General features: G+C 42.2%; 1 protein-coding gene across 3 annotated transcripts in view; it reads left to right on the top strand.

The window, feature by feature from the left end:
* Positions 1-15,220, top strand: part of Slc14a2 (solute carrier family 14 member 2) — a 435,358-nt gene that overhangs the window by 99,917 nt on the left and 320,221 nt on the right. The window contains exon 1 of one of the 3 annotated variants that reach the window (XM_015482241.2): positions 11,156-12,895. The exons of the other annotated variants lie outside the window; for them this stretch is intronic. The gene's annotated coding sequence lies outside the window, so the exon portion shown is untranslated. Of the gene's footprint in view, positions 1-11,155; positions 12,896-15,220 lie in introns of those variants that run through there. 3 annotated transcript variants of the gene reach the window in all.

The raw sequence follows: 15,220 nt of genomic DNA, 5'->3' as shown, positions 1-15,220 counted from the left end.
ACACAGGGCCCACATGCACACATTGGATCACAATATCAACTGATATTTACTGAGCGTTTAGTATGGGGCAGGCATGGCGGTAAACTCCCACAAGACCCCAAGGGGGACCTCAGTCTCTCTTTCAGTCTCTATAGACCACCGAAGGAGCGAGTCCTTTAGCATTTGCAAACAACTGTATAATTTACAGTGTGAAATATTTGGGAGAGAAAGTTCCACCTGCTACGAGAGAGAGTAAGGGGACATGTTTCAGGTGAGAAGATCAGAGGTCTCCCTTGTTATTTCAGCTGAGATTTGAGAGATGAGCAAAAACTGGCAAAACTGACAGAGATTGAGGTCTGGGGAAGGAAGATCTCCGGTCAGAACCCCAAGGCAAGAAGCAACTGGAGCTTTAGAGAAACACACCTAACCCAGGCAGCCAGCTGGGTGCCTCAGGCTTTTTCCATTCTCTTTTGGATTTTGGAGCCCCAGCGCCCACATTCTGAATGCCCTGGGCTGAGCAGATGGTTCCCCTTCTGTCTCCGCCCCTGGTTTATTGCTAATGACGTTATCCACAGCTTCATTGTGAGCTGGGCCTCTTTGCTTTGCCCATTTCCTCCTTTTGATCAAGGCGGGGGGCTCCTGGACCACATGGACAGTATGGCCCGTGGTTCGTCTCCTTGTCAGAACCCCTGGCTCGAAAACTGTGCTTTCATTTGGGCCTCCTCTTCCCCAGTCTCTGCGGGAGCTAGGACCTGGGAAGGACTGTAAATTGTATACATTATTTCCTTTTTGATTAGGTGAATAAATAACTTGATTGAGACGCGCCTCTTTGGAGGGCGCTGCTGGCAGGCTTCCAGGAGTGGGAGGCAGCTGGCTCGAGCACAGAACAGCCAGCAACAAAGGCCCGAGGGACAGACATATCGCAGGAGTCTTGGAATCCAGCCTGGCACTCGAGAGTGCTGGCCACAAACATTAAGGGAAAGTGGTCTTCCTCTTCCCCGTCCATGAGAGAGAAGGCTCAGGTTTGAGATGCCTTTCTCAGCATTGAACCATCTAACCCATCTCCTGCCTTCCTAGGAAACAAACTTCAGCCAGGAGGAATGGGCACAGGCTCAGGCAATGGTTATGTGGCCTCAGTGAACAGGTCTCAGGGAATGTTCTTCACATCCTGGGTCCTTCACATATGTCTTGCCATCCTATGTGGAAAAAGGCTGTGGTTTAAGAAAGGCCTTTTGTAGAGGAATGTGCAAGGTGCGTTGCTGTGTAGAATGTATTCACTGGTCATTAGGTCAGACGCCTCCTCCTCACTCTCCAAATTTACTGTGTGAATCTAAGCTGGGATTCTCTGCCCTCTCCATACCCACCTGACAGCTAAGAAAAGCTCTGGTCATAATGACCCACCATGCTGTCTAGCAGGGGCAATTTCAAAGTGTATTTCTGTAAGTGTAAGATAGAAAGTGATTCCTATTCCAGCCGTACAACAGCCTCCAGAATCCTACCTGAAGGAAGGAGAGGTGAGTCAGTTATTTCTCAGCCCTATCATAGGTGCTAAGATTTGAGGCATCTGGAATAGGCATCTTAATGAAAACTTGCTCTTCCTTGCTTGTCATTAATCTACCACCAGAGCCCTATTTTTCCAGTTAAATTAGGTGACTCTGGGGTTAAAAACCTTCCTGAGATAAAAAAATATATATATATTAATTCAATTTTCGTCATTAACATTTTGGTCAGAGAATAGCTCATGGCTACCCTTTGGAAAGAGTCTGTAGGGTCCAAAGGGAATAAGACCAGGGAGATGATGGAAACATAAAACAATGTGCTTCCATTTATGGGGCATATCTGAACCTAGGAAAGTTCTGGGTCCTTCACATATGCCTTGCCATTCAAGCTCCAGGATTTGAACTCAGGACTGTGCAGTGACAACTGTTATGCCCTTTCCACTACACCTGCTAACTCTGTCTGAATGGGATGTCAGGGACATGAAACTGTGCTTGAGAAATACTACCCAAGAGACCCCTGAGAGCTGCTCTTGAGTGTCCAGTCTTCAAGAGTAGAAGGGAGGTCAGCACCAGCCAGTAGTGTTCCAGGTTGGACTCTGGTCAGCCTGCGGCACAAGCCTCACACTGGCCCCATACTTTGTACTCCCCATTTCTGGGCACTGAGAGCCCTTCCTCAAGTCCTCCCCAGACTGTGGTCATCACTCAGCACCAGTCAGCTCGCCCGCTTCCAAGAAGGTGTCACCGAGTTCCAGGAAAGAAAGAATGCACAGCCACTGTTCTGAGCCACACCTGAGCTCATGGGGATGGAGGAGCTGTCAAAGGAAGCAAAGAACCTTACTTTGAGCTGGTGTATACATAAACTGCAGTGCTACCTCAGTAGCATGTTCTTCAACCTGCCGTGTGAACTCCAGGCTGGCTTCCCTCAGGAAAAGACTTCTCACCCACAGGAGTTCTGTTCAGCTTGGATGCTGACCTCCAGTTGCTCCAAGTGCACCAACTCTTCTTTATGAACATTATCTATGGTTCTCTCCTTGTTCTTGCTAATTCCCTCCCATGCTTTGAGGTTCACAGATGATCTTTCTGATGCAGGGTGACCTCACATCTCCCTCTTCTCATTGCTTGCTTAACCCTATAACAACACTTATTCCCCTGCCACACCTATCCTTCTCCCCTTCTAGATGGGAGACCTCTTGAAGGCACTGTATTTCTAGTATCTAGCACAGGGTCTGGCATATAGTGGCTCTTGGAGGAAGACTTTCCTGGCCATCCCATACCAGCCTCTCCCAGTCTTCATTGGCTATGAATTCTCTGTACACCCACATTGTGCTACTCACACATAAAAATGATTGGCACCATCCAATAGCCATAGCTCCAGGAGAATTGAGACCATGACCATCTTGTCCATCTGCCCAATGGCCAACACATTTTGACACTTTGGAAGTGCTTTATAAATACCATTGAGCAAATACACAAGTCAATCTGGGCTTCTGGAGACCAATTCAGTAATAGACTTTGCCTGAGCCCTGGGTTTATTCCAGCAAACACCTTGTTCTCTTAGTCCATAACCCTTGCTGTCACACTTGATCTGTAATTGCCCACAGTGACAATATCATCAACTGTGCTCACCTCAATCACTGTGCTGGGGGCAGTCATTGTAGATAAAGTGCTCTAGTAGGATGTTTAATTGTTTTTCCAGAAGTGCTGGGTTTTTTTTCCTTTGCCGTAGTACAAACAGAACATCAACAACTACTGAATTTTTTTTCCTATTATGCACAGGAAAGAAGAGAAAGTTTATTCCATAGCAGGTTTGGTACTTGGCAAACCTAGGAAATCTGTGAGTGCTATCTTGGAAACAGCTTTCTTCCCAAGAGTCAGCTGACCTCTCCATCATTTCCAGGAGACCTCAGGCAGATTCACTGAAGGGACCTGAGTTTTCTAGTTTGTTTAATAATTATTGCAAAAATATTAAAAGTGCATTCCAGAAGTATAGCCTTTTAATGTTTGTGAAACTTACCATGTACTGTATCTTGTTTCCTGACTCTGCAAGGTAAGCAGGCCAGTGGGATCATTCTTAATAAGGACATTGCACTGAATGATCTCTAATGTTTGTCATAGCATTCAGTTTTTTAGAGATTCAATTTCAAAGCTTTGTTCCCTTTGACCCCTGTATGGAATCCCTTCCCCAAGGTGGGATGGAGGGCTCTCACATAGCCCAATCACATGAGTCACAAAAGATTAATTCATTCACATGAGATGCTAAGAAAGAAAACCCAAGGGATTTATCCTCCGAAGACAGGACTCCCTGGTGGAGCACTTTCCCACAATCATGACTAGATGTGGGGGTTTTTGGCAAGAATATCTTCCTACTTTCTGAAAGTCACAGACCAGGGCTGCTGGTCCCTTGCAGTACATCAGGCTGACCTTGCCTTGTGGTTTAGTGGCCCTGGTACAGGGTCTTTTGTGCCTGGTAGGAATCAAAGTGCTGTCAAGTCAAGTCTGGACTTTTCAGTTGAAGCTCAGTTAAAGGTGTAGCTCAAATACTTTCAGCCAAGTTCTATCAATTACCATCATAAGACAACACAAGACAACTAATTTTTTATACTATTTTTGAAATATGAGATTTAAAGAGATGAAGCAGCGGGCCCAAGGTAGCCCCAAAATGTAGTAGTCAGGACAAGTGGATACACCACCCACACCCTGAAGGAGGAAATGCTACCTTTCCATCTGAAAGTGCCTTTCAACTTTGACTACAATGGTATCTATGTGCATGTTGTTATCACCAGTGTCGGTGGGCTTGAAATTAATAGAAATCATATGATTCTATAGAAAGAACTCTGGGCAAGAAGACAGTGAACCAGAAGTCTGGCTGCAGCCCTGGAGAGGGAATCACTCTATGGGAAGAGCAATACCCTGGGCCAGTTTATTCCAGAAGATTGCCTGAGAGAAGTGGTTCTCACTCTTTGGTCTGAGGAACCAACTATACCCAAATCATCTGGATCTGTGTTGATAAAGGCAGATATGCCTGGGCTTCCCCAAGGTCTATTGAATCAGAATATTAAGGGGCATATCATAGAAATCAGGGAGCAAAACAAGTTACCTGGTGATTATTTTATATACTAAGGCTGTCCAGTCACAAACATGGGCTGGGATGATCACTAAGACTTCTCCCCAAAATAGCACCTGATGTCATCAATATAATTGTTACAAGGTCTCAAGAAACAATAGCTAGGAACAGAGCCATGTTTTTGGCCTCCTGGTTCTTCATTCCTGACCCATCTGTCCAGTTTTATGCAGAAATGAGATGCCTTTTGAAGAGATAGTCCATTTTGTGAGGCACTGTAGTTACAGGCTCATTCTGAAGTTTCTTCTAGGCTGTTCTGGAACACGAAGCCTCTTGTGGTGGGGTGAGAGGAGAAGAAAGCCTGTTCTGTGTTCTGAGGGAGAGAGAGTCCCTATAAACAGCAGTCCCAGAATTATCCCCCAGCACCCGTGCTATTATAAAGAAGAGCTGACGCGGCAGAGTCCAGGGGATGCTGTGTGTCTGCGGCGCCCTAATCACAGAGGAAGGCAGGCTAAATGCAAAGAGAACATTTGCACAAACAGCACCTGTACTGAGCAGTCATCTGCTATTTTTAGAGCTGCTGCAAAGAGCAGAGGGACACTTGGAGAGGCTCTCAAAGGGCGTCAGTTAGCAGGAAGGTAAAGGTTTTGGCAGATTCTGTGTGGCTGACTCTATAATCCCCTAACTGAATCACTGAAAACTTGGGTAGTCTGACATTTTTGTTTTGGGTTGGTTTTTTGGTTGAAGATGGGATGCAGACATGGTGGTACAAGAACAAGGGAGAAATTATAGGCGTCACCCTGATCAGTCACTGATATTTAAGATTACAGAACACACACTTAAAATTCAGGTGATTTTGATTCCAGAAAATAAGAAAGAACAGTTTGTTCTCCAGGATTGATTCTGGAGCAGCCCAAAGTAGGAATAAATGGCAAATACCTTTATTTCCGTCATTTAGTTCAACTTCAAACACGTTGTCCCTTTTGAGATTGTCACCCTTTGCATTTGTGATAGAATAAATTATCTAATTTAGTGTTGGGCATCTGTTGGTTAGATCAGGTTAGAGCTTGGAGATGGTGGCTATTTAGAAAGAACACTGACTCATAACATCAATTCTTATTTTCAAATAAAAAAATAGTCGTAAAGACTACTTGAGGACTCAAGGAAACATTTCCAAGGGCGGGTCCGTTGACAGTTGGCTAATGACATCGACTCTACACACAAGGGTAAAACGGGACTTTCAAGGCATTCTGACATGTGGAATTTTCCATCAAAGTGCACCTAATCGATTTGATAAATGTTACACATTTGTTTGACCTTTCAGGTAGATTCAGAACACATCAGGTCAGCAAAGGTCATTTTCTGATGTACCTCCTCCTCTTCTCCCACTTGCAATTAGAAAATTCTTCTCTCTCTTTCAGCTTCACAAGGAAGGTTGAACTGTAATGAGGCATCTGGTTCAATCCTCTCCTCTTACAGATTAGTGATGATCTTTCTCAAGCCTACTTTGTAAGCCCACTGTTGCCTGTTTGCACAGGTGGCATGAAGTTGGTTGCCTGACTCTCAGCCCAGAGCTTTCTGTGCTAAATCGGAGAACCTAAAGCTCCTGGAATTGGAAGGACCTTAAAGCCACTGTCATCCAGCATAATCCATTATCCTCAATGCTCAAATTGTCAAACTGCAGAACAGTGGACCTTTTTCTCATAATTGTTTTGAAATACAAAATTAGACATCAGAGATGGATGCCAAGTTCAAACAATTTTGAATTCTGCCTATAAATGAAGCAAACATACAAAAAATTCCACCTGGTTATATCCTAATTTGAAGTAGTCTCGAGCTGTGTAATTCAGAACTTGTGGACCTCTCGAGGCTATTTTTGCAGGGTAAACAAAATTGTGATGGGAACCAATCTGGGATTTTGCTACATATATATATGTTCACTAATGTATTCTGACTAATGCAGACACTTTGAGACTGTTGGAACAATAACCTCAGTGAACTCACTATACACAGAACTATGAAATAACAAAATTCATCTTCTCTAATGCCCATTCTGTTTCCCAATGATTTTTCCCTCCCATTTTCCTGGATCAGACCTCTCCCCATATGCCCCGCTGTGTTAAACATCATCCTTTGGGGTCTTTCTCTCAGCCAACGGCTATATCCTCCCTTAACATATTTGCCCATGAAGATTTAATAAGTTTGGAGAGGGTAAAAAGAATAGGGAAGGGAAGGGAGGTTTACCAAGTTTTTCTCTGTCTTCCTTCTTATTATCTTTTATTCCATTGTGACTCTTTCAAATTCTGCTTTACATTAGCTTGAACCCCATAAAATTGTCTGTCACTGTCGTAGATCAAACCTGCTCAAATATCAAAAATTCAGTAGGGTTCAACCTGATGGCATTGGGTCAGTGTCTTCTGGTGCCTAATGAAGCACCACTGCATGAAGAACTTCCCCTGCAGCCACCCAAATAGACCAAGGTGCCCAACTCAATGGACTTTTTTGCCAAGGCAAGTTCCAAACACTTGTGTGTAGGTTGACCTCTCCCCTTTATCTTCCACCACCCAAAATACACCCTGTTTTCGGAGACCTTTGCTCTAATAAACATTGGGAAGTAGCAGGGTTTTCTCTTAGGCTTCATAGGTCTTCTCACAGATGACTGTTGAACTACACTTAGCACTAGGTATAAAAATGCATGCACTGGAGATTTCAAGTTTAATGCCAATGGGGAATGAGGGCAAAAGGAGAATGTGAAAAAGGCATTATAATTTGAAAGCACAAAAAAGCACTGTGCTTTGTGGGTTCAGAGGATATATACCTATCTCAAAGGTAGGTATTGACTGTTTCAAACCCCAAATCAGCAGGAACATTAGAGTTGTTCAACAAGTGTCCATTGAATCAAAGTAGAACACTGTGTTGAGAGGCCATATTCGTGGATATAGGATGTCTCTTTCTGGGTATTTTTCTTTTCTTTTCTTTTTGCTGATTTTATTTTTTTAATATTTAACTGATTTTATTTTTAAATACATGACAGTGGAATACATTACAATTATTATTACACATATAGAGCACAATTTTTCATACCTCTGTATATAATGTTTGTTCACACCAATTCATGTCTTTATACATGTACTTTGCAGGATGATGTCCATCACATTCTACTATCATTGCTAACCCACTGCCCCCTCTCTTACACTCCCACCCATCTGCCCTATCTAGAGTTTGTCTATTCCTTCCATGCTCTCCCTCCCTACCCCATTATGGGTCAGTCACCTTATATCAGAGAAAACATTCGGCATTTGATTTTGGGGGATTAGCTGACTTCACTTAGCATTATTGTCTCCAACGCCATCCATTTACCTGTAAATGCCATGATTTTACTCTCTTTTATTGCTGAGTAATATTCCATTCTGTATATATGCCACTATTTTTAATCCATTCAACTACTAAGGGCATCTAGGTTGGCTCCACAGTTTAGCTATTGTGAATTGTGCTGCTATAAACATTGATGTGGCTGTGTTTCTGGGCATTTTTCAAACCACATCATGGAGCAGCCAGTGATTCTTTGTAGTCACAAAACCAGCTTTGATCTCAGTTTTTTTCAATCATTTTACTCTTCTCTGCACCCAGGCACTCTCCAACAATTATTTTAAGCAAGATTCACATCTCTAAGTCCTCCTTTATTCCTCTCCCCAGGACTCTAAAAGCAAAGAAAACAAGGACTCAGGAAAGTTGGAGTCTTTGAACTCCATCCTGGCCTCACCCCATCGTGTCACACCCTCCCAGCTTTTGCAGGACACAGCTCCACTCCCCTTCCAGCCTCTGCACCGGCTCCCGGGGGTCTGTTACCCTATCCCAAGAAATTCCAGCAAGTCTTGGAACAAAGACTGGCAGCAAATAAAAATTCCCTGTCTGGACTGAGACTAGAATGCAATTAGTCAAGGAAGGTTGTGAAATTTGTTTTTAAGCATGACGAATATTTTATCTCCTGACCCTCACCTCCAAGATATTCCCCTTCCAGCCCTCCCCCTTACCTCGAAACCCCTGCACACAGGATCTTTGCAAAGTAAAGTATGACCTTTAGATTGAGACGTCCTCTGTTGCAATATGTTGGAATATGTTTCAACACGGTAACTCGAGATCTATTTACTAAACTGTTTAGCACATTCCACACGTCCTGGGGGAAATGTTGGCAGGACCCGCGGTGCGCTTTCCGCTCCTCCCTGATGCATTACCAGACATAAGGTCATCCCAGTCTAGCAGAGATGGGTGCTGCACAGGGCTCATTACCTCGCAGCAAGCCAGCCAGATGAGGCCGTGGGATGTTTTCTCTTCATCATTCAAGCTTGAAAGGAAACTGTCAGCCTCCACTTGCTCTTAAAACAATGAAAATTTAGGTGACAGCGCTCTCATTAGCTCAATGGAAATGAAGGATTCTGGGCAAAGATGTCCCCCCTTCACAGCATGCTAACAACTCTTCCTCTGGAGTCATTCTGGCAGCCAAGACACAGGATGGGTCTCAGCCTCCTAGGCAAACATGGTGATCACATCGAGGACACATTCTTCTTTGGATGACCAGAAACTTACAGATATGCAGATTCTGAGCTTGGGAGAGAAAGGTAGATTTTTAGATAGATAACTGGTTTTCCCTGATTCCTCTGCAGGGAAGTAGATACATTTATGGGGCTGTCCTCTTGTGACTTACATATATTCACATTATCAGAAAATAAACAAAAGTATCATTACACTGCTAAATCCTTTCCCTAGGAGAGACTCAAACAAAAGTACCAAGTACAGACCCCATTCCTTAGACTTGCATTGCACAATTTCTTATCTAAGAGGGTTTTGTTAATATTTGATGAACCACTTGGATAATGCATGGGACTGTGGGAGCCCTGATAATTGCTTACATCTGTACAGCATTCTATTCTAGGACATCCTGTGCATTATATTCTCATTTGATCCTTTTAACAGCAATGTTTAAAGGCCTTGATAGGTATTCAGACTCCACATTTATAAAATCTTAACACTACTAGAACTGAAAGTGACCTTAGCTGTAGTTTTGATTAGTGGAGGCTAACACAGCTACAACAGATGCATATTAACTGACCAACGTTGCTGTTTTCTAAACCTATGCCCCCAGTCACCCTACTAACTCCCCAACTTTTTGTTGCACCCCAGCACACACATACAGGGTCTGAATCAGTAAATGGGAGTGAGATTTCAGGCACAAATATTTTTTAGAAAACACCCCGGGTGACTCCAAAACAACCTGGTTTATTGCACTGCTCTAGATTAAGCTGGCAATGAAAGCAGCAATGCGCTTGACCAGCTCACACGTGATGACAGGTACCAGCCTCCTGACACTGAGTGAGGGCCCTTCTTTCACACTTTCCTACCATTTTTTTCTGAATTGCAAAGGGAACTGCCAAGATATTTTAGCCCATATTTTGCTTCTTCATATCCAGAAGGAAAAATAATAAGAAATTCTCTGTTCAAAATAGACCTGATGTGAGTAAAACTCCAAACACCACAGTTTTCTATTCTATACTTTTCCACTCAAATGCATATTCTTAACGGGTTTGGCCCTCAGTTCTAAGATTGGTCTCAGACCCTTATCAATAGTGGTTCCCTCTTTCTCTTGGGGATGCCTCCTATTGATTGTCTACTAAACTACAGGAACATTCCATTGAATTGTGGGTTCATATTATCAATGACTTAAGATAGGTGGGAAAGTACTTGTGAAGAAGAGGCAGGACTCCATGTGTGCGTGAATTAGTGGAAGAGAGGAAAAACGTGTCTCTCCCCCACCTCTCTGCCTCTCTGACAACCAAATTCTTTGTAAGTAATTTCTCTATTCCCCTTGTCCTCTCAGAGAGGAGGGTCTCATGGAATTGCTGAGTCCTTCACAGGGTCATATTCTACTCATAAGCAAATGACTGTGAAAGGGTAGAGCTCTTGGTCATGTGCATCCTAAACCCAAGCACAATATGCAAAATCAAAGGCAGATCTTTCTTCTAAGCATGTTTTTCCGAGGCATAGTTGGACAAGCAGCACAAAAGCAAGCTCTATGAACTTCCTACTCTCAATTCCTGGCCAGGGTACAGGATCCTCATTGAGGCCTCAACTCTATACCATACTTTCTCATCTAGATTCTAGTAGAGGGTCTTACATGGAGGTAAGGTGCAGGGAACAGGAGCACAGAGAGCTGATCTTCCTTACAACAGCCAAATCTCAGCAAAGAAGGGCTTCATTTCTCTCTTCTATATAATATGCATTATATGTGTAATAATGTCTGTATATGTATATATGTACAGATGTACATATACATGTATATGCACATCTGTACTTTGTGTTTATATATATGCATAAGCATGTATACTTGAGTATATATGTCCACGTGTATACACACACATACATAACCTATATATGCTCATTAGAAAATTTGACAGTAGAGAAAATGTAGTGCTGCCCATTCCATCTCTCAATAGAACACGTTCTATCCAAAATATCCCTAAATTGAATAAGTTTCTAAACATCATATTTTTTATTACAAAGCCATTCCATCTACTTGGTAGCAGCTACAATGTAATTAATTTACTTCTTTATTTTCAAAGAATATGCATTTAGTGCTATTTTCTAATAATAAAGGGCTACAAATCAATAGCTCAGTCACTTTTTTATTGTGGTAAAATATACATTAACACTTTTGCCAATTTTCGCCATTTATGTATATAGATCAATGGTGTTAAATATCTGTACAATGTTGTGAAGCCATCACCGAAATCTAAGCCATCATGGAAAACACCTCCAGGAATTTTTTTTTTTATCTCACATAGAAACCCTGTACCCATGAAAGAGCTCCATTTCCTCTTGCCTCCTTGTGCAAGCCCCCTCTATTCTACTTTCTGTCTCTAAGACTCTGCTCCAAATATGTCATGTAAGGATAATTATACAATATTTGTCCCTTTGTGGGCTGAATTATTTCACTTAGCACATGTCCTAAGGACTCATCTATGTTGTAGCTTGTGTTAGAATTTTATTTCTTTTTATAGCTGAATAGTATTCAATTGTGTAGGTGCCACCTTTTGTTTATGCATTGTTCTTCAGTACTTCAGCATGTCACTGTTCGGGTTTGATGCATTTTTATCTAAGTTTCAGGATAGAGTCAGGGAAGGAAAAGATGGAGATTTGTGGGTTCACAGGAAACCTCTATGAGGCCCCATAAACTATAGAAATACTATAATGCTCATATTTTTTTCTAAACTAAAAATGAGGACATGATTGGACAGATACTGTTTGTTTAGGGATAACTGAAGGGAATTCAGAAACATACTATCTAGGAAATTAGGCAGGAGTAGTCACCATAACTCTTAGCAACCAAAAAGACTAAGTTGAAAAAAAAAAACTATAGCTCCGTAAGGATTCTCTTCTTCTCAAGCAAAGGTTACAGAACTCTCTGCTCCCTGCCCTCATTCTCCCTTCTTCCCAGGCCAATTCCTTGGTTCTTTAGTCCAGCCTCTTCTGTGAAGGCTAGTGTTCTTACTTCCCAAAGGTGTGGTCCCAGAGACCTGGGAAGAGCATCCTAGGGGAAGCAGCTAGTGGCCCAGATAAGATGTCTATGTCATCTCAGCCTCGTCACCTTCTATTCTATTATTGCAGGCATATGGACATAGCCATGAAAAGTGGGAACCAAAACCAACCCTGTCAGAACTTTCCAGGGCCTGATTTGCACTGAGATTGAGCCCAGTGCAGCTGCTCTGGGTTTGGATGATACAAATGAATATTGAGATTCCTGAAGTCTCAGAAACTCCCTCCGGGGCCATGTCATCTGCCTGGAGAGGTATCTGGACATTATGAAGTTGGTAGCACAACAAAAGGATGAAATTTGCGATTGGGTCTAGAATAAACTCCAATAAAGCCTCCTCTTTCTTTGCCCTAACGGGTGGATTCAGTTATGTAAGAAGCACATGCTTCACCCTGAGGGTGGGAGTTACCAAGGGGTGATGGTGGAACACTGGGGGAGGGGCTGAGTGGTTTTTATGAAAAGCAAAGGAATTATGGAAAGCACATTGCAAGTCTTGTTATTTTTCTCATAATATGTTCCAAACCCAAACAAACTCAAAAAAAAGTATGTGTGCAAAAGCAAACCTTAAACCATTTTGCGAATCCCGCCCTAGATTTCACATTTCTCCAGTGAGGCTCACATTCCTTTATTCAGATTCCAAAAGTAGAGATAATTTGTTCCAAATGTTTCCAAAGTCGACGAGCAGAAGGGCCTAACGATTTTTCCAGAGCTGGAGAAAACAGTGAAATCTTCTACACTCCACTGGAGCATTCAAACTGAAAGAAAAAGGTAGACAAGCGAGGGTAAGGGGGAAAGAAATGTTGTGATGATATATTTGTTTATTTTCTCAGTTAAGGCACTTTGACAAGGTCTAAGGAGGCATTGCCAATGTCCTATTTCCTTTGGCAAGGTAGCATTTTTTCTTTGTTATGAAGCATAGAGTGATGAAGAAAATGACCAAGCAATTAGACATTTCATGCAAGATGGTGAGGGAGCTTATTTCAAGGAGTCTCATCCTGGGAATCCTTGGGGATGGGTATAGATGTGTGTGCTAGGACACCCAAGCCTCTGCAATGATCCCCTTTCTCCACCCTAACAGTACTTCTGATAACTACCAACTTGCAGTCACAATTCCCTCTACTGGTAAAAAAGACTCTGTCCCAATGAAGCTTCCATATGGAAGCATGCTTGGGCACGAGGGGCCAATGCTGGTGATTAACTACAGGTGTAACTTCTAAGGACCAAGCAGGCATCCATTGAACTGATAGGAAAAGGTTTTTTTTTTTTCTTTTTCTGTTACACAGCCAAAAGACTGTGATGTTACCCAGTAGTCTAAAAATCAGTCTTAATCTCTACAGTGCTAGAAGAGTGCTTGACCAATAATAAATATTTTTTTGAAGAGGGGAGACAGAATGGAATATCTAATGCACTTTAGTTTATTAAATTTGTATGGAGCCAAAGAAAACTTAGGCAAACTCAACTGGGGAGATAGCAGATCAGATTTCAAGCCATGATTTGTGATATAATACGAATATCTTATTACTATTGTTGTTATTACCTTGATCGCCATTTGTTGGAGTTAAACTCTGTGCTATTGCATGTGCTCTAGATACTTAATCTCCTTTAAACACCTCTACAAAGGAGAAATGGTTCATTCTGCAAATGAGGAAACTGGGGCTCAAAGAATTAAATAATTTTGGATTTCAATGATTTAATGAGGGTCAGAACCAGCTTGGTTGGTGAATCCTTATGTATGAATCCAAATGTATGAAAGCAAACAGAGCTGGTGTCACAACCAACTTAGTCACTGGGGCCAGTGAGGCCAAGACCATGCTTGTAACTTGAGGGTTTGTGTTGCATCAGGAGAGACTTTTTTTTTTGGAATTTCTAACCACACCCCTAAAGCCTCGTCATCTGGACTTGAGACTGTACAGTCAGATATGTAGGTAGCCCAGGAAAAATGCATCGCTAGGCTTAAGGCTGCATTTCAGAGCAAATGGTCTTCTGACTGGCGACTGGAGAAACATTTGCATTTATGAGAGATGATAGTGTGTGGTTGCCAGGGTCTGAGGGGGGATGGACACAGAATTCTCAAAGACTACTCACAGCCTTTGAGAAGTGAGGGATTTACTAGATAAGATAGGATGTGCATTCACCCTGAGTGGGATCCAGGAACATGGATATGGACTTCTTGGATGAGCACAAATATCCCCTTATACACAGATGTGACATCATTCTTATGATGCAGCCAGGCAAGTCTTTACTCTCCCAACCAGAATCAGCATCTATCACTCATGCTCAGACATCTAAGATCTTGCCCACCACCAAGGACTACCATTATTAGGAAGTCTCGTGTTGGACCTGGAAACTGTTGAGTTTGAAATAAGAAGATCCTGAATCTCATTACCACTGAGTACTAGAGAAGCCATCTCTCTGAGTCTCCATTTCTTGAGATAAAAATTTGGTATAATCTATGACTTTCTGAACTTCCGTGATTGAATTGCACATAAAATTATACACACGTCATACCCACGAGCTTGAAATGCTCATGCATTTTCAAAAAGTATATGATTGAAAGGAAGTGTGATATATCATAAAACCCAAGGAACAAAAGAAAAGAGAGAAGTGACTCAATTTATTGATAGATATTTCTGTACCCAAAATTCTGTTCCACACTTGGATGACATAACTAGAAACATGGCACATACTTTACCATGAGGCAGAGTAGGTAAAATTTTAGTTAAAACTAGCAAATGTAATTGGATTATTGGACAGTTGAACCAAGTAGGGTGAAAGCAGGAAACAAATTAATTCCCCCTGTCACTGGCTTGCTCCATCTTTGTTGATATCTCAAAGTTAATAATTTTCCAAGACACTTTTAGATATCAAAAAGTGACTTAAACCAGATACAGTGATGCACACCTGAAATCCCAGTGGCTTGGGAGGCTGAGGCAGGAGGAGCATGAGTTCAAGGCCAGGCTCAGCAATGTAGTAAGGCCCTAAGCAATACAGTGAGACCCTGTCTCTAAATAAAATATAAAAAAATGGCCAGGATGTGGCTCAGTGGTTAAGTGTTCCCGGGTTCAATTCCTGGTACCAAAAAAAAAAAAAAAA

Source organism: Marmota marmota, unplaced genomic scaffold, assembly GCF_001458135.2.
Source record: "Marmota marmota marmota unplaced genomic scaffold, marMar, whole genome shotgun sequence".
NCBI classification, from domain to species: domain Eukaryota; kingdom Metazoa; phylum Chordata; class Mammalia; order Rodentia; family Sciuridae; genus Marmota; species Marmota marmota.
The sequence above is the reverse complement of the archived record's forward strand: the minus strand, read 5'-3'. Positions and strand labels throughout refer to the sequence as shown.